The 24,444-nt window shown below is 44.6% G+C and overlaps 1 long non-coding RNA gene across 1 annotated transcript; it reads right to left on the bottom strand.

Annotated features, from left to right (window-relative positions):
- Positions 1 to 6,316: 6,316 nt before the first annotated feature.
- Positions 6,317 to 8,324, bottom strand: LOC148862620 (uncharacterized). Its single transcript, XR_016109928.1, has 2 exons — positions 8,059 to 8,324; positions 6,317 to 7,983 (listed from the first exon to the last, which is right to left on the bottom strand). It is a non-coding gene; the product is annotated as an uncharacterized LOC148862620 (long non-coding RNA).
- Between the last annotated feature and the right edge of the window lie 16,120 nt (positions 8,325 to 24,444).

Raw genomic sequence — 24,444 nt, 5'->3', positions numbered from 1 at the left:
TTTTCACTTCAGGGTAATGGGTCGAACTTTTTAACCGTATGGGATGTCCCAACTCTCATTAACCAAAACAACGGCTTTGAATTTGGTGATGACCTAATCGCCAGTTGAATGGCCGTCGATCGGTTAAAAACAGTGACGATTATCACAACGACTAAACCATGAGCTCAATGGCCCTAACCTCATCACTATTTTTAACGAATTCAGATTAGCTGAACGCTTTAGATGTTCAGTGAACTGTGGATCCAATGACAAGATTCCACGTCAGTAATAAGTTTATAGGCCCCACCGTAAAATATGCAAGCCCCATGTATTTAAATACTAGCGTGCAACCTTATCATTGGTGGTTCCACAACCTAGACCTTGCTCATTTTTAACTGCCATGATTAGGCTGTACATTTAAACTAAATTTTAATCTATCAGAAAGTGTAGTGGCAATTTTACCCATCATCTACGGATACCTAGGCTCCCCGACCCAACGAGGTCAGGTATGGGGGTACTTTGGTGGGTCGGGTTGGGTCGGGGATGGGGCTATCCCTGAATTCTCGATCGGGTTCGGGAACGAGGATGGGGAATGCAACCCCCGCCTTGCCCCGACCCCAATTAATATATATTATTTATATAATATTATTATATTATATATTATTCATTTTTTTTTAAGATTAAAACTTAAAAAACACTCAACACTTGAAGTCTTTGATAGACAGAGAACTCTGAAGTCTGAATCCTAGTTCTTCACTTCTTCTTTCTTCATCTTTGTTGTCGATTCGCCGACAGTCGTCGCTATCACCACTCACCTGTCAGACATCTATCATTGTTGACTGCCACTCGATAGAGGACAAAGAGACTCAAAGAATAAAGAACTGAAAACTAAAGCTTAGTTCTTCTTTTTCAATCTTCCTTCATCTATTGTCGCCAACTGTCATTGTCGTCGCTCGTCGGACACTCTCTCTCTCTCTCATTGCCAACCTCAACTCACAATGGCCCTCTCTCTCTTTTTCTCTCTAAGTCTCGGTCTCTCAGTCTCTCAAACTCTCATCACCGACCTCAACCCTCAGGGATTCAGGTCTTTGATGAGGAATTCATCCCCGTCGGGGATGGGGATGGGGTGATTTAGGGGTCGGGGCCGGGAATGGGAATGGGAAATGTAATCCCACCTCGTTGCCATTCCTATTCACACTTCATAACCTATATTTTTATATTTAACGGATGCACTTTCGCGTTTAATCAGACGCAAAGAATAAAAATATCATTGCTCCATGTCTTTTAATGCACAATGCACCCAACAAAACTTTACATAGATTTTAACCTTTTGTGATTTAAAAAGGTGCTCTATAACCAGAATTGTTTTTCTTGTTACCAGTTATAAAATTAAATCAAAATCATCTTATTTGAAAATAGATTATTTTTTAAAATAAAATTACAAGAAACGTGTTAATGATTGTGTATGCATTTTTTATTTTCAAAATTGAAACTTAAAGTTCTTAAGTTTGATTTTAAAAACATATTTTTATTTAATTATTTAACATCACATTCCATAGATTATATAATTTTTATATTAGAAAATGTTGTTTTTGTTTTAAAAATCAACATTTTGTTGATTCCAAAAACATGTATTTTTTAAAACAAAAACTGTTTGCTTTTTCAAACAGAGCTAGAGATCAAATCAGCCGCAACAAGATTACAAGATTACCCCCAGAACATCCCACAACACATCCCTGCCATGTATTGGAAACATCTCCCGATGACAATATCAAAAATAGTGATGTTATTGATGTAATCATTTCCGGTCACGTATCATTTTTTTTTTCGTGATGTGTCAAATTTTTGGCTAAGTACCTCGTCATCTCGTTTGCTCCCAAGTGGCCTGTGACTTAGACGCTGAAGTAGAGCTCCCTGGTGGGCGAACTACCTGGTGGTGAACTACCTTGATGAGCTGCTAGGAGGTGAGTTACCTTGATGAGCTGCTTGGAGGTGAGCTACCTTGATGAGCTGCCTGGAGGTGAGCTACCTTGATGACGAGCTCCCTAGTGTAGTGCAACCCGACTGCTACCCGCAAGAGGTGATTTGGCTGCCAGTAACGACGGGAACTGGACTGGCTACTCCCTAGTGGCGATGATCTGCTCATCTTTGTAAGCAACGGGAGCTGAGGGACCTGCGAGAACTAAATCAGAGAACCCGAGGGTGTTTACTCGGTGAGGTCACTCCGATGGCTAAGTTAGCGCAGTATAGTAGAAGAGAGCTTGAAGATGATACGAGAATGAGAGAGCTAGAGAGTAGAGGTTACCCACCCCTTTTCGCATCATACCTTCGCCCCTGGGGGGTGAGGTCTTTATATACTAAAGTCCTCATGGGTTAGGTGGAGTAGTTACAGGATCCCAGCTGTGATGGGATTGGCTTGCGTGTTAGGTGGGTGAAATGCCATCAAACAGTAAAATTGTCCCTTCTCGTCAAAATCAGGGAGTTGGTGAACTAATATACGGTGGTGAGCTCCTCGAGGTTGTCAGGTTGGCAGTTGTGTCAGGCCACCAAGTCAGTGCCTAGGCCAGGCCGTCAGCTCGTGCCAGGGCCAGCTCGTGCCAGGGTCAGGCTGCCAGCTCGTGCCAAGGCCAGGCTGCCAGCTTGTGCCAAGGCCAGGCTGCCAGCTCGTGCCTATGCCAGGCCGCCAGGTCGGGCCAGGGCCAAGTCGCGCCAAGGTTAGGCTGCCAGCTCGTACCAAGGCCAGGCTGCCAGCTCATGTCAAGTCCAGGCTGCCAGCTCATGTCAAGGCTAGGCTGCCAGCTCGTGCCAAGGCCAAGCTTTCAACTCGTGTCAAGGCTAGGCTACCAGCTCGCGCCAGGGTCAGGCTGCCAGCTCGCGCCAGTGCCAGGTCGTGCCTATGGGACACCATCATCTTAGCAAAGGCAAGTTGTTGCCAAAGTGGTCCCGGGTGTCACCTAATTGTTCTGAGTTGCCAGGCTACAAGATGGTGAGCTGCCTAGTGGCGAGCTGCCTGTGGCGAGCTCGAGCTGTCTAGTTGTCAAGGGACTGCACTTATTTGGCATGAGGTGCCAGGTGTCACAAGATCATTGGAGGGCCAAATCCGCCCTCATCAGTTATCATCAGGGGATGTTCCCAACACACGGCGGGGATGTACCGTGGGACATTTTGGGGGCAATCTTGTGGGGGGCTGATTTGAAATTAGTTAAATAATATAGGGAAATTGTTAAAAACTCACCATGAGTTTTCAGCATTTCTCTTAAAACTCACCACAACTTTTTAAAATGTCTAAAACTCACCATGTCACTAACTTGACATTAAAGAGAATAACGGCTCTTAATATATTACCATTTTGACCTCCATAGAAAAATATATACATATATTTTAATATTTAGGTATGAAAAAAAAGGAAAAGTTCAAATAATGTTTTCAAATATAAAATACATAAAAACACAGAAATTGCAAAAAAATATAAAAATTTATAAAATTGCACACAAAATAAAAAAAATTATTTTAAAATTGTAGAAACTATAGAAATTGAAAAACAAAATCAGAAAATAAAAATTGTAGAAAACAACAAAAAATATAGAAAAACACAGAAATTGCAAATAAATAACAAAAAAAAATACAGAAAATTTTACAAGTTGTAGATGAAAAATATAAAAAATAGAAAATGTAAACAACAGAAATTATAAAAAAAAACATTAGAAATTATAACAAAACACTAAAATGTAAAAAAAATGAAAAGTGAAAAATGAAAAATGAAAAAGACCATTTTCCTCTAACTCGCCATTCAAGGGTGATTTGGTCATAAAAAATATTTTTATGCTGACGTGAACATCTCTGTTAAGAAACATTAATGATACACTAAGGGAATGTGAGTTTTGAAAAATGAAAACTTTGATGAGTTTTAGACGTTTTGAAAAGTTGTGATGAATTTAAGAAAACTCATGATAAAATTTAGGCAATTTCCTAACAATATATAATTTTTTTACACATGGTGGCGATTCCAAAGACAAATGAAGAGAGAGACATTTGTGTGTTGTGAAACGCCCGGCCCCTTAAGACTCACTGACCCACCTCATTGATGACATAAGTAGGTTCATGCATCTGACATATATAGAATAATCGACGGTACCAATTTGGTCTACATTCAATGGAACCGAACTTCCCTTTATCTCTCCTTCTACCTATAATAGCGATTCCACAATTCTACTTGTTCAATTCAACTTCTCCCTCCTTAATTCTTCTTCTTGTGGCCTTGGAGATAGGGATGGAGCTCTCTGATCATCAAGTATGGCTTAGCTTTGCCTTATCTCTTCTCATATTCCTATACCTACTTCTAACTCTAGCAGAGGCTTCCTGGAATTCCTACTCTTCTTGCCTCCCGCCAGATTGCTGGCTCCCCTCTTCTTGTCAGTTTTTGTTGATCAGGAATCAACCAGAGTCGATCTAATCATCTATGGGACAGACTATTGACAAGTTTGAGCATGAGATTTCCATTTCTTTTTCCTTTGCAATTTTTTTTTTTTATTCCTCCATTTACACAGTTTTGTAAGCCAAGTTTTGTTCGATGCAAAAGAAAATCTTGTATATATGCGCCTTAGTGCTTGACTGCTTGGATCAACAACTTATTTTTTTCTTTCTTTCTGTCATTTAGGAATTTTTCTTCTTTGCTTTTTTTTACTCTAGCTAGAAAGTTTATTACTGGCAATTGTGCAATATAAGCCCCGTGTACATCTCCCCGCCCTTAATTTATTCATGGAAAATTTTTCAGTCAAAAATCTTTTTGCCAAGTACTGGAAACAAACTTCAATTTTATATTAAAAAAAATGAAAAACATGAACAGTAATAGGTGAAGTCGTGTATGGTTCCATTAAAAAGTTTTATTTTAATTCCTTGACTGTTCAACTTAGGTTAAAATTAAATAAATCCAGTTACGAGCCTTAAATTAGCGGTTGGAAGTAGTACCGGTACAGGGATGGTTGTCAAAAACAGATCGAAGTGAATTCCTTAATTCCCAACTCCCCCCGGCCCTTTTTAGGGTTGAAGAGATTATTATTTTCATCCATACGCTTTTCATTTGTTTAATTATAAACCAAAAGTTTATATTGTTTATAAAAAATCTTTTTTTTTCTTTTTTTTGTATCTGGAGATGGTAGTGGTAGGTGGCCGTGACAGGTGGTCGTTTGAAGTGCGGCTATCAAGCGTCAGATCCTAAGTCAGTCAGGTGCACCGCCCCTGGATACGGACTTCCTTAGTGTCATGCATGGTACGTTCGTTCAGTTCGACGTCCTGGAGGCGAAGTGCTGGAGTGGTGAATGATGTGAAGTCTTGAGTTCGGATAGAGGTGTGTCCCGAATTGCCATGGGGCAGGCCAGTTCGGGTTATTGCCCTTTGTGTTTGTAAGGTTCGGGGCCTAAAGAAGAACTCGGGCTCCTTCCGGGGAGTTCGGGCTCCTCGTAAGGAGTTTGGACCGCTGGTTACTCCTTTTAAAGTTCGCACCTCGGGCATGCTGTTGTGCCGAGCTGTTGCCTTTGCCACGTATTGAGTGATTGCGAGGTCGAGCCAAATCTTCATCAAGTAGTATTTTTATTTCATTGCGTGAAAGATGACGGATCGACACTTATTTACCGGAGGATTAAAGGTTATGCAGATTTTGACAATAAGTTTTGCAATTGTGTTTATATATTTGTCTTGTACATGTATAAGAACTAGTATTTAGGTAGAGGTTCTTGTAATATTTTGAACTGTGTAATATTCCTCTGTAGGGGTAGGATTGAATGTGTTGCAGATTGAATGATCAAAACGCCAACTGGGTACCTACCACTTTTGGTATCATGGGTTCGGTGCACCTTACAAGTTCATAGTATACTATCTATGAATGAAACTTTGATCATCAAATAAGGCTGTGAGAAAACCAAGGCTGTATTTTCAGAATGATCATGTTGAATTAGCATAGCACCAATCTCCATAAAGATATAGAGAATGAGCCTCACCATTAGACCATGTTACTTTTCGTTCTAGATTAGTTGGGTATATGGTGACCTTAAATTCTGTTGATTTATTATGAAGTGGGTACATGGTGATACACACCAAGATGAAGGCATTGATTTATTATGAATTGGATACATGGTGAAGCACTGATGCACACCACCTGAATCATACGATCATTTATTTTGATAAAAGCATTGATCAAAATTATTTGGCGGATGTAAGTTGCATAGGAATTGAATATGGGTAATTGAGAACCATGGATCAGGCACATGAAACTGGAGCTATGGGTCAAAAGAGTTCCATCTCTGAAATTGAGATGCTAAGAAAATCAAAAGGTTAAGACTTAAAGATAATTTTCGTCCATCTGATTTGAGAATTATATTTTGGCACTTTGATGATGGTTTATTATCCATGGACTTTATAGTGCAAGCAAAATTGATGCAATGAACATACAGCAAAATAAATAAATAATCATAAAAAAGGCATATCGGCCAATATGTATTATATCAGGGTCATTAGAGTGCTTATGGTGATGCACACTACAATCAACCCTATGCTGCAACCTGCAAGTCCCTCCAGTTTTGTATCTTCACTGATCCGTCGCAACGTCTAGAAATCCTTTGAATCATGTTGTCACTTCTCCCACTAGGTAAATCATCACAGTCTTCTCTTCCCTTACTTTAACAGCTTCTTGCCCTTTTATCTTCGTCTCTTTGAATAAGAATATCTTGGTTTGAAATCCAATCTCTTTCTGCCATCTGCCTTCCGGCTCAAACTTCCCTTCGTCACTCCGATTTATTAGTAGGCACCTAGAAGCAAATTTAGATATTATCCAAAATAAAGTCTAGTTACATGGCCTAAGCCATTGAAAGGCTTAGGCATCCAGAAGCACTTGATGATTTTCTGACAGCATTCAATGCTACTGCTCTTCCTTGCCAATCAATGTCAGGTGAACCACTTGAACCTCCTTTAGTCATTGATGCAGCCTGGTGGATCGAGAGAGAGTGACATTCTTATCTATGTTCATCAAACGTTTTTCATTAGAGTGCTTCAACCAAACTGCTAGAATAGCTCTTAATAGAAAATTAGAGAGACTTCACAAATAAAGAGATTGATAGAACATCAAAACAGAAAAAATGTACTGTGTAAAAAAAAAAAATACAGCAAATGATAACTCCACTTTTCCGGTTGATAGAACACTAAAACATAAAAAGAATAACTCCACTCTTCCGGCTGTTGGTCTTGACATGGTCCGATCCATATCCATAGTTATTGTTTTTTAATTATGCAAAAAAATACATTTTCAGAAATAAACAATTAAAATTTCACCGGGCTCATATGAGATCCAGTAGAGATGGTTTGGCTAGACACATTTCTACGTACCTCTACCTATACAAACAATTTCCAATTATAAAACAATATGATTTTACAAAGTATTAAAAAGAAATCCATACACAAGTTACTTGTATGGGAAGATTGTTTACAAAAGAGCTAAGAATGGGTACATATGAGCCAATGTGGTGCCTGCATAGGTGATGGCATGTTGTGAACTTGTTGCCAATTCCAAAGATAAGGAATGGTGCTTCGTGGACCACTTCCATCTGTAATAGATTGAATATTTTCTCCAAAACCTTGATTCTGAATTAAAAGAATTTTGTTGAAGTTTAATATAATACAAACCAAAATCTTTTCCATAATCAAACCACATGCTTCGTTTAAATCGTCATATTCAATTCAAAAATCACATTAATATCAAATTGAGAATGTTAGAAAATGAAACAAAAACCACATGCTTCAATTAAATCATCATATTCAATTCAAAAATCGCATTAATATCAAACTGAGAATGTTATACAGTCTCGGATTTCAGATCTGAGAAAAAAAAAATAAAAAAAAGATAAGAAATGAGAAAACTTATCTCCTGCCGGTATGGTTGTCGGCGTCGACCGGCGGGTCACCGAAGGGGGTGTAAAGCGGCGTCAGGGGGCTCCCACTCCGGTAGGTTCAGATCTGTGAATATTAGAAAACGAATGAGAAAAAACAAAAAAAAAAAAAAGAGAAAAACTTACAATACAGATTGCTTACCTCCTGCCGGTATGGTCTTCGGCCGGCGGAACTCGACCGGTGGATGGATGGAGAAGAATGGGGGCGCCAAGGGTTTCAGGGTTTCGGTTCAGAGTGAATGGAGAAGAAACACTTCAGGCGCATGTTTCATTAACGGGGCTGCGGGAAACGGCGTCAACTTGACTTCGAACGCGTCTCGCCTAGTGCACGTGTTTCATGACACGCATCACATTCCGATTGTGTGGGACGTATTTGGGGGGCAAATTTGTGGGGGCAGATGCGAACCCTTAAGTTAGATATCTCCGTTAAATTTAAAAAGAGTTGAAAAGGGACATGTTACATGTCCCGTTGTCCGTTGATAGTGGAGGTCGCCGCTCATGCGACATCGGGGGTTGCCGCAGATGCGCGTTCCATTTGGAACATCTCCCCTCACAAATATGGGAGATGTTCCAAGTGTACGGGCGGATGTGCCTATGAGGCGCACTTTGTGAAGAGCTCCCTCTCCCTCGTTTGTATAGCCCCCTTTTCCTATTTTGAAAGAAAACAAAATCCTGTTCTGTTCAGGTCGTCTCTGATTAGAAAATAATCAACTTCAATATGTTTTTTGCACTGTTGAATTCAATTAGAGTGACTTGAGTGTAGTTGAGCTGAGTATTTGTCTATTCAAGCTTAGCTTGATATGATAGGTTTGAGTTTGGGTTCAAGTTCGATTTAAGTTAGAGACATGAATTCGAATTCAGTTAGACTAAAAAATTCAAATGTTTGCGTTTGGTTTGGCTCGAGCTTGATAATGAACCATACATAATAGAAAAAATTAAAAGCATGCTTATAAAAATTATATTTGGTTATACATACAAAGAACGAGCCTAAAGGACTGTCGAAACTTGGTTTAAACCAAACCAAATCAGGACTTGTTCTAGCCATATGGGAAGTTTTTAGTATTTCTGAAAAGAAACATTGGCTATTAAAAGTTTCCAAATTCTAATATTAAATTTGCTAAAGAAAAACAGAATTTGTTCTAGCCGTATGGGAAGTTTTCTAGACTACAATTTGTTGTAGAGAATAACAAGAACCAAACCCTATTGAGCATTGAGTAGGGCTGTTCATAAGAATGCCCAACCCGATCAAACCGATTAATCCGGACCGACCCAACCCGAGTTGGTCGGGTTTTCATCAGTATCGATCAGTTTCAGGTTGGGCAAATATATAAATCGATATATCGGGTCGGTTTTGGTTTTATTGTGTGAAAACTGAAACCAATCCGACCCGAACCGAACTAGTCTTCTAATAGTTCAGTAGTTCATAGTTTGAGTAGCTTCCTACTTAATTATAACTAGTCTTCTACTAGAACTAGCGGTCACATTAGGCAATTACAATTAGAATAAGCAATCTATCATAGTTTCTAACTTTCTATAATCTTTTACACCAAATAGGCAACCCATTAGGCAATTACAATTAGAATTCAATTAGGTGTCCTTTTGTACAGGAGCAAAATCGAAACCGACTCAACCCGACTCAAACAGACCAGGTCAGTTTGGCCTATCAATGGGTCGGTTTCGGTTTCCACCTCATGTAACCCAACCAAGTCGGGTCAGTTGGGAAAATCCCAATAAACCGACCCAACCCGACCCGTAAACACCCTTAGCCTTGAGCCAATCTGTCATGTGGAATATTGTTTGTTCCTAATTTTTTTTTTTCTTTTGGGCCTTGTTTATTTGCAGTACAATTTTATTTACATGGATGCAGAAGTATAGGGGTGCAAATGATTTCAATGCAAAGTGGACCAAATTTGCATTGTTATGCATTTAAACAATTGAACTAGGACAAATGGAATTGCATTGCAAACAAACAGAGCAACAGCAGTCAAATAGCCGTAGGTCTGTTAGTTAGGTCGTTTAGTGAGTTTCCCAAAAGATGAAGGAATCTTAAACATATAAATTAGTTTAGAATTCAAAAGGAATCTTTGAGTACCTTTGATCATCTTTATGGGTAAAAAAATGGGCCCCCAAACACATTGTCAGATTTATAAAAGCCCACTTTTACAGGGAAGTTTTATATTTGAAAATTTGATGAGAAAAACTTCAAATGGCCCATTTTTTTTATCATGAAAATTATCAATATAAGGAAACTTTCCTACGTGAGTAAGAGTAACCCTACTTCTGCCATGTGAAGCGATCTTTTTGTGGGTCAATCCAGACCGTCCATGAGATGGAGGACCCAATTTGATCAGATTACGTGCGAGGTGCGACTGAACTAGCAAGGAACAGGGTAATAGCAAGACTTAAGGCAGGAATGCAACTTGGGCATACTCCAGTGAAGCATTAGGCAAAATGTGGCCCAAAGGACCAGGTCCGGTACAGTGTAAATTCTTCATTGGTTAAGTCGGGTATCTAGCTTGCCCTCTCTATCGATTGGGTCCAAATTGGTTCCATGTATAGGAATTAGGAAGACCTGGACCCAAATAAAAAAGCACCTTATATGAATTGTGCCAAGTACGGGTATGGACGTATAATGATTGAGTTACGAATCCGAAACCGTCAAATAATCAATATCCAGTTGCTAATTGCTACTTCATCGGCATAACGAAAAAGTTCTAATTGTTATAGTATCCATTTAAAACTAAACAACTTGCTACATTTTGCTATGCATAATGTTTGTAACGGGTTCGGATATACTTACAAATTAGGGCTGCAAGTTAGGCCGGGTTGAGGCCAAATCTAACCCTAACCTAACCCGACCCTCAATCCAATCAATCCAACCATAATCTTAATTCTAACTAAATTCCTTCAATTCTAACCCAACTCAACTCAAAGTCAATTTTGGATTGGGTTGGGCTCAACTCAACCTTCTTCCCATCTTTTAAAACCTCATACAATTTCTTGATTTTAGATCTTAACTCAACTTTCACTATATATAGACTTGGCAAAAATTTGATATAACCCGTGAACCCCACCCGACCCGACTCAAAAATCTGGTTGGATTATGGGTCAACCCATTGACCCGATTGTCGAGTCTAATTGGGATTATTTATGCATTGTTAAAAGTTTCCACTCTTTAATTTTTTCTATTTAGTCTTTACTTTTTATTGTTTACTCATTAAAATGTTAAATGTTCAAGCTTTTTATTTTATATTTAGAATTTTAAGGTTAATTCTTTTTAATTTTGACATTTTCCATGTAATTTTTCTTTTTTTTTTTATTTCAATTATTTTTTGGGATGACTCGAATTGACCCATGGGTCAACCCTAACCCGAACATTTAGGGTTAGGGTCTAGCATTTGATAACCCAACCTGACCCGAAAGTACCTTGACCAAACTTGAACCCAACCCAATTGCCAGGTCTAACTACATATATTAATCCTATCTTCATTAGTATTTGTTTGTTGATGTTATTTTTTTTTATCTTTAGTACAAAATTCAGAAAAAAACAAATGTTAGAAATGACTATATTTTATTATAAGTTATGACTTACGATAGATCTTTCTTGGGTGACAAACAACATAGAGGAGATGAAGAATAAAATTTTTAAAAAACATAAAATAATGTTATTAAGGTTTTAGTCCTTTTTATTAGGATTAAGTGAAGTGATTATCTTAAAAGAAATACATGATACTATGTGATGGGGAAATACGGATATCATGCATCTAAACGTATGTTTTATATTACATATATATATTTATATTGACATATACTATAGAGTCAGGTTCGGATTAGATCGGATTGACTAAAGGATCAACCCTATCCCAACCCGAAGTAAAATTGAATTCATAAATTTCAATTCTAATCCTAACCCGAATATCAACCCGGCCCAACCCAACCTAACTTTTCGGATCGGGTTCGGGCCAACCCGGCTCAAGTCGCAACCTTATCACAAACATTGTGACTGCGATCAAGCCAGTGTTTTAAAGCTCAAATTGGACTAAAGATATTAATGCTCGATGGGTCACGGTTTTACTGGTTACCCCAATAATTAATCCATTCGATTCATGAAAAACATCATTTTAACCACGATCTGTAATGCCTACAATCCCGATTTTTATAGTCTGCTCATCTGGTCCCGAGAGGGATGTCAGTGGGTCAGGTTAGATGGTCTTAATCGGGTTTTGGGTCAGGTTTATATCACTAACCTGGCCTATTGACACTGCAGCCTTGAAGATAATATATAATATAGGTATGACACTATGCCATACATGAGGTAGGGGCGGGGCAGAGTGGATTCGGTAGCTCCTCTTCATTTAGTTGGATCAATTCGGTTTCGGGTTTAGGCAAAATTGTACCGGACCTCGACCTGTTGGCATCCCTATATCTGAGTCTTACACATTTGGTTCAAACAATTTGACCGTCTTACCCAGACTGCCCAGAAATAGTATTATTGTCTGTAAAAAGAAAAAAATATATATATAAACGTTAACCAGCATGGCCCATTCAACTGCTGAAGCATCAACCATGACAGGAAAGCCGCTGTTACTCTGCCCAAATTTGGCTGTAATAGAAGTCCCACTTGATGTCCGATTCTTTGTTTTAGTTGTTAAGCATAAATTTGAATCTCATGTTCATTTGTCATATTTTTTTGGATTTTGAGAGGAGAAAGTTGGTCAACGAGATTTTGATTGTCATTGACCAAGAATCTCATGTTCATTTGTCATATTTATGTGGGGATCAAGTAAAGTTGTTAACACTTGACCCCTTTTAATAATAGATTTTTAAGGTTAAAATGATCATTGATGGAGCGTAATCCGGCCGGTTTTAGCTGTCAACGAACTTGCCTCTGAGCTGGAGTGTCGAGGGACCTGAAACGGGGAAGATGAGAGCTCCGAGGGGGAACCCGGTGTGATAACTCTGAAGCTCAAATCAGTAATCTCTCAAAGGCAAGTTGTAGACTAGATAGCGCAAAGTTCACATACCTTGTTTGTTGGGGACAGGGGGTTTTATAATCACTTCGCGCACTCGCTCCGAGGCCCTTGTCAGGTCGGGTATGATTACCCTTGCATCTGTCAATTCGGCCTCCGTCCTTTCTGCTGGGACAGAACCGTCACTGCCTAACCGTCTCTCTAGCTGGAGATGGCGGTGTCGGGTGTCGGGTGGCGGTGGCAGGTGACCGTTTAGAGTGCGGCCGTCAAGCGTCAGATCCCAAGTCAGTCCGGTGCGGCGCCCTCGGGTACAAACTTCCTCAGTGTCAGGCATGGTACGATTTGTTTGGTTTTGGTGCTCGGAAGGTGACGCGGAGTGGTGAGCGAGGCGAAGTCTTGAGTTCGGAGGTATGTATAGGGCGGGCTAGTTCGGCGAGGTGTACCTCGAACTATTACAAGGTTGGCCAGTTCGGCGAGATGTACCCCGAACTGTTACAAGGTTGGCTAATTCGGCGAGGTGTACCCCGAACTGTTACAAGGTTGGCCAGTTCGGCGAGGTGAATCCTGAACTGTTGCAAGGTTGGCCAGCTCGGTGAAGTGTATCCCAAACTGTTACAAGGTTGGCCAATTCAGTGAAGTGTATCCCGAGCTGTTACAAGGTAGGCCAGTTCGGATTACTTTCTGGTTTGGGGCCAAGGGTGAGTTCGGGCCCCCAGTAGGGAGTTTGGTCCGCTGGTGTCTCCCCTTGGTGTTCGCGCCTTAGGCTCGCTTTTGTGTCGAGCTGTTGTTTTTGCCACGTGTCGCATAACTGTGATGTTGGGCCAAATCATCCTTCATCAATTGCCCCCCATTCCTCGTGCAAGGGTCTTGCCCTGGCGCGGGGAGTTTTGCGAGGTAATAGGTGGATTTGTCCCATCCTTTGAACCTTGAATGCGTGAGTTGCTTTTGCGAGGGTTCTTTGGTTTCCGAGAAGGCGGGAAACGTGCCTAATAAATGTTGATGGTTGACCGCGCGCGTTTTGAATTTCAAAAATTCGCGTCGTTGGGATGTGGCAGCGGGTCATTCAAACTTGAAAAAAGCGTGCCACTGCTGGACGTGCGTTGGCATTTGTCAGGGAGACGTGCGGCGCGGTCAGTTTCAGAAAGACGTGCGTTAGCGCGACATCGGTTTCAAAAAGACGTGCGTCGACGTTTCACTTTTTTCGGAAGGACGTGTTTCAATCACGTCTCGACCTCAGGGGACGTGCGGCCATCGCGAATGTGGGCCGTCGGATCATCTTTGATCTGTACGCTCGATTCTTGGTTAGTGTAGCTATAAATAGTGGGGGACCCCAGTCGATTTGTCACTTCTGTGGTTTGCCTATTGAGCTCGCGTCAAACTTTTCAGCTCGCGTCCAAGTTTTTTCAACTCGCGCCTAGGCTGGTTACATAGCCTCCAAGGTTTCTTTGGCTTGTTCCCGTCTCCGGAGCCTTCAAAACTTTCTTCCGGTGAGTACTTTCCTGAATCCACCTCTTTTCCTCAATGTCTAGCTTTGATAGCTCAGACGACTCTTCAAGTAGGACTGATGTAGGTTCTACAAACTGAGTCATATCCCTCGACTGCCTCAGTGATCCTGAGGAGGAATTCGAGGACTATAAACTAGTAGGCCGAGCTGCTTCGGGCAATTTGGCGTCTACCTCTCGCCGAGGTCGGATGCTAGACAGGTTTGGTCCCTCGACCATGATGCCCAAGGGGCTTCAATCTATACCTATGTCTTACAATCTGCCTGGGGGGTATACATATTTTATTCCGTCGGGTAGCTTTCCTTGGGAACACGGTCCTGATGAGATCGTGATTTTTCGAAAGCAGCTCGCTGCGGGGTTGCGACTTCCTTTTCACCCCTTTCTCGTCGAAGTCATAAACCATTTCAATGTCACCATTGGCCAACTTCATCCGAACTCTATTCGGAACCTGGTGGGGACAGTCTCCCTTTTTTGCGAGCAGAATTTCCCTTTAGATTTAGAGATATTCTCCTCCATCTTGATGCTCAAGAGACAGGTGGGTTCTCTTCCTGGGGGAAGACGGGCGTATTACCTTTCTCCTCGCTCGGGCTTTAAGCTTGTGCACGATCTTCCTAATAAGGTCCCGACGTGGAAGCGGGACTACTTCGGTGTGCGAAGTGCACAAGGATGGCCCTTTCAGACCGGGTGGGGTGAGGCTGCTCCTGATTCAGGTGTTACTCTCGACAAAGAGACGGTGAAGGGCCTCCGGCAATGGGCACGGCAAGGTTTAAAGTGCCATCACTACTTAACGGAGGGCAAGCTTATTGTGGCCGGCCTGAGTTCGGGTAGGTTTCTAGTACTACGGTTTCTTGTTGCCTTGTTCCTTTATTTTTTCTGATGTCGAGCTCGTTTCTGTAGGTGTGATGGAAGCGGAGAGAACTCGTGGGGGCGTCTGTTCCAAGGTATGAAGATGAGGAAGCGGGTCGCCAAGCAAACTCATACCGAGCTGCCCCCGGAAGAGGAGCCTCAAGTTCCAGACAACACGCCGGAGGATCTGCCCAGGGAGCCTGAGGTGACTCCGATTCATGAAGCTGCTGGGGCGCCTTACGCTGAGACCACCTATACGGGCGCTTCTACATACTCAAGTGCTCTTGCTCACTCTGGGTCCGCTTATATGCGGGCCTGGGCCCTCGGGTTCGGGAGCTCAAGGGGAGTTCAGGAGCGTGTTGACGCCGAACTACGCTCTTCAGAAGAGTAGGGAGGTTACTTTCCCTGAGGAGATCGCGGTGTGGACCGATCTTCCTTTGAACCAGGTCACCTGCCGCGCCGTAACACATGCTATGGTGGTAAGTCAGATTTCGTTTGCCTTTTTCATTTTCTGTCGCTTTTGCTGTCATTGCTCACTTGTTTCTTTAGGTAGGTGAATTCTTCAATTCATGCTTTAGCAGCCCAAGTGGAGAGGAGCTCGGGACAGGCGCGAGCTGCTATGGCTGCCGCTCATGCTGCTGAAGAGGCTTTCCGTGCTGCAGAGGCGAATACCCGAGCTGCTGAGGCAGCCGCTTATGCTGCCGAAGAGGCTGCTCGCATCGCAATGGCTAGGCAGGCGAGGTCTCAGCGTGATGCCGAGGCCATGGGGGTCGTTGTCAAGCACATGGCAGACTTGAAGTTGGATTTGCAGCATCAAGTCAAGTATTTTCAAGATGACATTAGGGAGAAAACACAGATTTTTTCCCAAGGCATTGAAGATGCCAAGAAGAAGGTCGTTGAAGACTACATTGCCTCTCCGCGTTTTGATGATCTGATGGTGGATTCTTACAGAAGGGGTTCAAACTGAGCCGGTGGATGACCTGGAACACATACCCCGACCTCGATGTTAGTGCCATATCCACCTCGCGCATAACTCAGGAGATGGCCAATGCTACTGATGGTGAGCCGGACTCTGAAGGAGAGGCAGGGCCTTCGGGTGTGGTTGAAGTGCCTTCTGATGGCGAAGAAGTAGCTTCGGGCATGTAAAGATAATTTTTTTTTTGAAGTGCCTTCTGATGGCCAATGTACTCATGTTTCTTGCAACGGAATAGGTAATCTTTTTGCCCAAGTGTTCCTTTGTCCTGAACTGATTCTTTGTCTAACTGATAATATGCCACTTTTCTTGTCCGGGTTATTATACTTCCGCGACCTGTTTTGTCTCGGAGGCTATTGCAGCGAGCTGTTTTTTTTTTTTTGCCGAGCTGATAATATGCCCTTTTCTTTTCTTGTTTACGCCGAGGTTCTTGGCTTGCACCGTGTCCCATAGGACCTGATTTCGTCCACCTCGCTTGGCGGTTTATATGTAGTATTGCCTTAGGTTCACGATGTTCCACGCTCGAGGTACTTGTTTGCCTTCCAAAGTTTCGAGTTCGTATGCTCCTCTCTTTACTTTATAGGGCCCTTCCCAGTTTGGTCCAAGTTTGACCACGACGGGTTCGGACACCATAATCTTACGAAGGACCAGGTCGCCGACTCGGAAGCTTTGTTGCTTTACTCTGGCATTGTAGTAGCGAGCTACCTGCTGCTAGTAAGCCGCTGTCCGGATGTGCGCGAGGTTCCTTACCTCGTCCAGTAGGTCAAGGTTGGTGTGTAACTCATCTCCGTTTGTCCGATCGTCGTATGTTTCTAGTCGCAATGTTGGTACTTCGATTTCCACCGGGATCACTGCTTCAATGCCGTAGGTGAGGTTGAAGGGGGTTTCTCTCGTGACGGATCTTTCTGTAGTTCGGTGAGCCCACAAGACACTTGGAAGCTCTTTGGCCCACAATCCCTTAGCTCGATCCAGTCGTGCTTTCAGTCCGCGCAAGATGGCTCTATTCATTACTTCCGTCTGACCATTTGCCTACGGGTGCGTGACTGATGTGAAGTTTTGCAGAATCCCCATGTTCTGACACCACTCTTGGAACTTCTTCCAAAAGAAGTTCTGTATGTTTCGGGCCGTAATAGTTGCCAGAGGTTCGGCTTCTATCCACTTCGTAAAGTAGTCTTCTGCAACAACTAGGAATTTTCTTCCGCCTGTTGTTGGTGAGAATGGCCCCAGGAGGTCGATGCCCCATTGTGCAAAGGGCCACGGGCTGGCGAGGTATTTGAGGTCGGAGGCAGGCTGATGGTGGAGATTGGCGTGCTTCTGACACTTGTCGCAATTTCTGACGAGCTCGACAGCTTCTGCCTTCATCGTTCGCCAGTAGTATCCTTGTTGGAGTGCTTTTTGGGCGAGTGCTCTGCCCCCCAAGTGTCCGCCGCACAGGCCTACATGAGTGTCGTGGAGTACGAACTTGGCTTCGGCAGGTCACAGGCAACGCAAGTAGGGGAGCGTGTAGGACCGTTGGTATAACCGTTCGTCTATTATGACGTATTTGGCTGCCTGGCACTGCACCCTCTTGGCCGCATTGCATTCTACAGGGAGGGTTCCGTCTATCAAGAAGCTCGCGAGTGGGTCGATCCAGCTCGGCTCTGCTTCCAGGACAAGAGCGACCTCCTCTGCCCCCCCGAGAATACTAGGCCGAGGTAAGTCCTCTATGTACACGGTTCTCATGTTGTTGTGACTTGTGCTGGCTAACCGAGACAGAGCGTCGACCTCAGTGTTCTCTGACCTCGGGATTTGCCTGATGAAGTGTGACTGGAAGTTGAGCAGGGCCTCTTTTACTTTCACCAAATATGCGATCATGGAGAGCTCGCGTACTTCATACTCGCCCGTAACTTGGTTGACCACGAGCTGGGAATCGCTGTAGATGACCAGGTGCTTTGTCTTCACCTTTCGCGCTAGGTCCAGCCCAGCTATCAGTGCTTCGTACTCTGCCTCGTTGTTGGATGCCACGAACTCAAAGCGTAGTGCGTACTCTAATTTTGTGCCGCCCGGGCCGCATAAGACTATTCCAGCCTCGCTGCCTTGCTGGTTCGAGGAACCATCTACGTGAAGGATCCAGGGCTCCTCATCCCAGTTCGCGTTTCGCCTGACTAGGAGAGATGCCACACTTGCTGCTACTTCATGGGGTTCAGACTCTATTGGCTTGGGAGCTCCGGGTTCACCCGAACTAGGGACCTTGGGCTCGACCTGTAGGGCTTTGTGGCTGAAAGTGCACTCGGCGATAAAATCTACCAAAGCTTGGGCCTTAATTGCGGTCTGGGGTTTGTACTGGAGGTTGTACTCGCTGAGTTCGATGGCCCATTTCGTCAGCCTACCGGAGACCTCGGGCTTCAGCAAAACTTGTCTTAGGGGTTTGTCGGTTAAGACAACGACGGTGTGAGCTTGGAAGTACGGGCGGAGTTTCCGAGCTGATATCACCAGTGCGTAGGCAATTTTTTCAATCTGCGGGTACCTTGTTTCTGCTCCCTTCAGAATTTTACTAACATAATAAACGGGCCGCTAGACCCGATCTACTTGTTTTACTAATACCGAACTGACCACTTCGTCGCTCGCCGAGAGGTACAGTTCTAGGACCTTGCCCTCCTCGGGTCTGGCTAAGGTCGGTACGGTGGTGAGGTAAGTCTTTAGCTCGTCGAACGCGAGCTAGCAATCTTGGGTCCATTCGAACCCTTTGCCTTTGATTCCCTTGAAGAAAGGCAGGTAGCGGTCTGCCGACTTGGACATGAAGCGGTTCAGGGCGACTATGCGGCTGTTTAGCCTTTGAACTTCTTTTACTTTCCGATGTGGTCTCATATCAAGGATGGCATTTATTTTGTCCGGGTTGGCCTCAATGCCACGCCGGTTGACAATGTACCCTAGGAACTTACCCGAGGTGACACCGAATACACACTTGTTTGGGTTTAGTCTCATGTTATATTGACGTAGAATTTGGAAGACAGAATCCAAGTCTCTTATTAATTCTTGCGAAAACTGTGTTTTGACGACCATATCGTCTACATAACATTCGATTTTCATGCCAATTAAAGGCCAAAAAAGTTTATTTACAAGTCTTTGAAAGGTCGCGCCAGCATTCTTTAGTCCGAAGGGCATGACCTTGTAACAGTACAAGCCGAACTCGGTAATGAAGCTGGTTTTTTCTTGGTCGGACTGGTCCATCTTAATCTGGTTGTAGCCTGAGTAGGGGTCCAGGAAGCTTACCAGCTCGTGTCCCGAGGTCGCGTCCACGAGGCGGTCAATTCGGGGTAGGAGAAGTAGTCTTTTGGGCAAGCTCGGTTCAGATCGGTGTAGTCGACGCACATGCGGCACTTGCCGTTGGCTTTTTTCACCAGCACTGGGTTGGCTACCCAGCTCGGGTAATGAACTTCCCTTATGAAGTCCGCTGCGAGGAGCTTTTTGACTTCGTCGTCGACCGCCCTCCAGCGCTCCGGGGCTAAGTTGCATTTCTTTTGTGTAATGGGTCTGACTACAGGGTCAGTGTTAAGCTTGTGAGTTATAAGGTCAGAGTCAATACCGGGCATATCTACCGTGGACCATGCAAAAATATCTAAATTTTGGAGTAAGAAGCTCACCAGTTCAGTTCGCAAAGGCTCCTTGACGGAGGCGCCGATCTGTAGAGTTCGCGTCGGATCTGTAGCCGAGGTTGGGACTGTGACTGTTTCCTCAGTGGGCGAAGCTCGTTCCTCGCCCTGCTCCGTCGGTCGCTCTCGTTCGAGGTCATCGGTTGCCTTGTTTTTTCCCTTTAGGGCGGCAACATAGCACTTGCGAGACTCGAGTTGGTCGCCTTGCACTACCCCCACACCGAAGTCCGTGGGGAACTTCATTGCCAGATAATAGGTGGAGACCACTGCACACAGAATATGCGTAATTGGTCGCCCTATTATGGCGTTGTATGGGGAGGGGGTCGCGACCACCAGGAAATCGTGGTTGAGTCTTACCGCGCACGGCCATGTGCCGACTTCCACAGGTACTGTTATTTTTCCCAAGGGCCTGATTTCCTCTCCGCTGATGCCTACCAGAGGAGTGTGAGCGGGTTTCAAATCGCTTTTCTGCAACTGCAATTGGTCGAACGCCGATTTGAATAGTATGTCCGCCGAACTGCTTGAGTCTACCAGTACGCGCCGGACTTCGAAGTCACTGATCCTTAGCTTTATGACGAGCGCGTCGTCGTGGGGGTATTGAACACCTCGCCCATCGTCTTCTGTAAAAAAGATCAGGTCTTCCTTCTTTGGCCTGTTGGGAGGGTTCTGCTCCTCTCGGGTTGCTTCGCGAACTGACGTCCTTGCTGCCGACGAAGTGCATCCTGCCACCACCAAACCGCCCACTATCACGTGGATGGTTCCCCGGACTGGCATTTCTTCTGGGGGAGGTCGCTGCAAGGCTTCGGCCGGTTTGTTGCTCGGCTCGGGGACATCCTTCCCGCGTTCCCCTTGCCGACCTGCTTTAATACTATTGTCATAATGTACAAAATTTCTTAAGTACCCGTGACGGATGAGTCCTTCTATCTCGTCGCGGAGATTATTACATTGCTCGGTGCTATGACCGTGATCTTTATGGAAACTACAATATAAATTTTTGTTCCGCTCGTTGGGGTTGCTCTTCAGGCGAGGTGGCCACTTTTCGTAAGGGGCGTCCTTGATTGTCATCAGGATCTCGGTTCGCCTTGTGTTCAATGGCGTGTAATCCGTCCGAACTGCTAGGGAGCTCGGGACGGCTGACTTGGCTTCGCTTCTCGGTTGTGGCCTCTTCTGTCGCTGAGGTTGGAGGGCTCGCTTTCTCTTTTTCTTTTTTCAACACCGCCTTCATTTCTCTGGTTGATCTCTTCCTCTGTTCTCATAAACTTGTCTGCAAGCTTGAGGAAGTCGGCCACGGTTGCTGGCTGGCTGGCCACCATGTGCCATTTGAATTCTTTGTGCGTCACACCCCTTTTGGCCGCGGCGAGCTGTATCGCGGGGTCTAACCGAGGGATCTGCATACATGCCTCATTGAACCGTTTGATGTAGCTCCGGATGGGTTCTCCCTCCCTTGGGATTACCCCAAAGATACTTTCCTCGGTTCTGGGACACCTTTTGCTGGTGACAAAGTGCGCAGTGAAGATCTGCACGATCTGGGGCCAGCTTTTTATTGACCCGGAAGCTAGGTTCCGGTACCAGGTGCGGACCACCCCTCTAAAGGTGGTGGTGAAGGCCACACACATGCACGACTCGCTTGCCCTAGCTAGGTGCATTTGGGACTGAAACACGTCGACGTGGTCATTGGGGTCAAAGGACCCATCATACTTGTCCAGAGAAGGGAGTTTGAAATCTCTTGGCAAAGGGATTGCCAACAGTTCTGCTGAAAGGGGGAAGGAACTGAGAGAATGGGGACGGTTTTTACCTCGCTCGAGCTCGTTTCTTCCTTTCCTCTGAGCTCGGGTAGCACGCGGGTAGCAGTTCGGCGACTTCGCCAGCGCCTTCTTTGAGTGGGCCTGGTGCTGTCGCTGCTTGCCTCTGTGTTGCCGAGCTCGATGGGCTCGGATTGCTGGCCTGCTGCCAAGGCGCTGAAGCGGTTCTCCGTGAGTGGGAACTCAGGCCTGGAGCGCCGAGGTGACTTTGTTGACGAGGTTCTTGACCCACCCGCAGGCTGCGAGGCGGGAGTGATCTTTTTTTGTTTTTGGCCCGGGGATGAGGCCTGACTGTTAGGGGGGTTCTGCGGTCGGGAAGCCTCTCCTTGGTGAGGTCGTCCACCTTGAGGGGAGGCCTTGACCGGCTTTGAAATAGGGTGCCGGGGGGATTGTTGTTGATAATGGTGTTGGGAGAGGTGGTGCAACACCTGGTGTTGTTGGAGTTGGTGTTGTTGAAATTGCTGCATTTGGGCTTGCATTGCCCGCATGCACTGCATCAGATCATCTATCTGGTTTTGGCGGGCTGCCAGTGGGACAACAGTCGGTTCCACGAAGTTCGTTTCGACGGGGAGTGGGAGAGGGATGTTCAGCGAGGGAGTGTTCAGAGGTGCCACCGCATGTGGCACATTCAAACTTGGGATCCCATCCACTGAAAGGGGGATGGTGAACTGCCCAATGCACACCGCCGGAGCATTAAGTTGCTCTCCGGTAATGGCTGTTTCGGTTCCACGTCTGGCACTGTTGGAGGAGGCCATTTCGGTGTTGGAGTGGTTGTTGGGAGTTTTTGAAAGAAGGGTAGGTAAAAGATATTTAGAGGGAGGCTTTTAGAAGCGTCCCCACAGATGGCGCCAATTGATGGAGCGCAATCCGGCCGGTCTTAGCTGTCAATGAACTCGCCTCTGAGCTGGAGCGTCGGGGGACCTGAAACGGGGATGATGAGAGCTCCAGGGGGGAACCTGGTGTGATAACTCCAAAGCTCAAGTCAGTAATCTCTCAAAGGCAAATTGTAGACCAGATAGCGCAAAGTTCACATACCTTGTTTGTTGGGGGCAGGGGGTTTTATAATCACTTCGCGCACTCGCTCCGAGGCCCTTGTCAGGTCGGGTATGATTACCCTTGCGTCTGTCAATTCGGCCGTCGTCCTTTCTGCTGGGACAGAACCGTCACTGCCTAACCGTCTCTCTAACTGGAAATGGCGGTGTCGGGTGTCTGGTGGCGGTGGTAGGTGGCCGTTTAGAGTGCGGCCGTCAAGCGTCAGATCCCAAGTCAGTCGGGTGCGGCGCCCTCGGGTACGGACTTCCTCAGTGTCAGGCATGGTACGATTTGTTTGGTTTTGGTGCTCGGAAGGTGACGTGGAGTGGTGAGCGAGGCGAAGTCTTGAGTTCGGAGGTATTTATAGGGCGGGCCAGTTCGGCGAGGTGTACCCCGAACTGTTACAAGGTTGGCCAATTCGGCGAGATGTACCCCAAACTGTTACAAGGTTGGCTAGTTCGGCGAGGTGTACCCCGAACTGTTACAAGGTTGGTCAGTTCGGCGAGGTGAATCCCGAACTGTTGCAAGGTTGGCCAGCTCGGTGAAGTGTATCCCGAACTGTTACAAGGTTGGCCAGTTCGGTGAAGTGTATCCCGAACTGTTACAAGGTAGGCTAGTTCGGATTACTTTCTGGTTTGGGGCCAAGGGTGAGTTCGGGCCCCCAGTAGGGAGTTTGGTCCGCTGGTGTCTCCCCTTGGTGTTCGCGCCTTAGGCTCGCTTTTGTGCCAAGCTGTTGTTTTCGCCACGTGTCGCATAACTGTGAGGTCGGGCCAAATCTTCCTTCATCAATCATTATATTATTTAGATAGGAAATAAAAGAACATGGACAAATGCATTTACCTGGGTGTGTTTCCCAGAAAAAACTTATCTAGATAATTGTATTTACCCAGATAAATAACTTACGAAAAAGGGAACATGGTCTAAAAGAAACAAACTACAAATACAACAAGACATTCAAAATGCAGTTACCCAACAATCGTCTTGTTTTCTTGTAATCTTATAAAGTATCAACAAACCGGGTCAATAAGGAATTTTTCCTTCTAGCTCTTTAAATCCTAACATGGCTGTCTATTAGCAGCATCGTTCCCACATCTGCACAAGACACCAAAAACAAAAACAGAACAAGTGTCATTGAACATAGGCATATATATATATAATGTATAGTATGAAAGATGTACTTTGAACTATGCTTCAAAATATTGATATACCCAATATGCCGGTAGTGGTGTATCGGACAGTATTGATCACTTCTTTTTTTTTTTATTTTGTTAATATGATTTAAAAAGGCCAGTTTAAGGCTTGCCCCCACTCTGAATCGGTCAAGACCCCGTAACACTCTTGCAAGGACGTATTAGGAAGCCCCCAATATAATACATATTGGCCAATATGGCCGGATACATATCTATATTTTAAACCTTGCTTTTGAACTAACTTTTTATGCTTCAGTCTAGTGATCTACTACTCCCCGTTCTGGAAATTTTGTAGTGCATGTGTATGTGGCCACAAAGTGTATATTCATTACAATGGATTTTTAAGGCTTAAGGGGGACCTCCGACCTACTACTAGTGGTCTAGTACTACTACTAGAGAGAAGGATCCAGGTCCAGCTTGAAGTTTTCTTTGATAGTGCTCGTGTCTTGTTTTTTCCTCTCTTTCTTCTGTTGGTACGTGTTTTGTATTGTTGTCCCGGGACTCGTTTATTTGTACTCTTCCTTTCTGGTTATCATGATTCATGGTTAGCTCTTTACTCAAAAAAAAAAAAAAAAATGGTA

Source organism: Nelumbo lutea, chromosome 3, assembly GCF_056320005.1.
Source record: "Nelumbo lutea isolate HS-2025 chromosome 3, American lotus-T2T, whole genome shotgun sequence".
Lineage (NCBI taxonomy): Eukaryota > Viridiplantae > Streptophyta > Magnoliopsida > Proteales > Nelumbonaceae > Nelumbo > Nelumbo lutea.
This window is presented reverse-complemented; position numbering and strand designations above follow the sequence as displayed.